Source organism: Tupaia chinensis, unplaced genomic scaffold (genome assembly GCF_000334495.1).
Source record: "Tupaia chinensis unplaced genomic scaffold, TupChi_1.0 Scaffold140941_1, whole genome shotgun sequence".
Classification (NCBI taxonomy): domain Eukaryota; kingdom Metazoa; phylum Chordata; class Mammalia; order Scandentia; family Tupaiidae; genus Tupaia; species Tupaia belangeri.
The window spans coordinates 16,530-16,772 of record NW_006200810.1 but is presented as its reverse complement, the minus strand read 5'-3'; the positions used below and the strand labels follow the sequence as shown (position 1 = coordinate 16,772).

The following is a 243-nucleotide window of genomic DNA, read 5'->3' as shown; positions in this document are numbered from 1 at the left end:
GTAAGGAGATTCGGACATGGTGCAGCCCCTCCCACTGCCCAGGAAGCAGCCCTGTGTGACCATCTGGGCGTGGACAGGACACCTGGGCTGGGGAGGGGGCCCACTAAGCCTGGGCTCAGGTGTCTGGGGGATATACTTCTGGGGAAGTTGTGGATTCAGGTGAACAGCCTGGGTAGGATCCCAGTCTCTGAGGTGGAAACAGGGACTTCTGGTGTGGATGTGGATGGAGGGGACTCAGAGTAG

General features: G+C 59.7%; 1 protein-coding gene across 1 annotated transcript in view; it reads right to left on the bottom strand.

Moving 5' to 3' along the window:
- LOC102496941 (HLA class I histocompatibility antigen, B-14 alpha chain) overlaps positions 1-243 on the bottom strand; it is a gene marked incomplete at its 5' end in the record, with an annotated part of 2,623 nt that overhangs the window by 254 nt on the left and 2,126 nt on the right. The gene's annotated exons all lie outside the window — the stretch shown is intronic.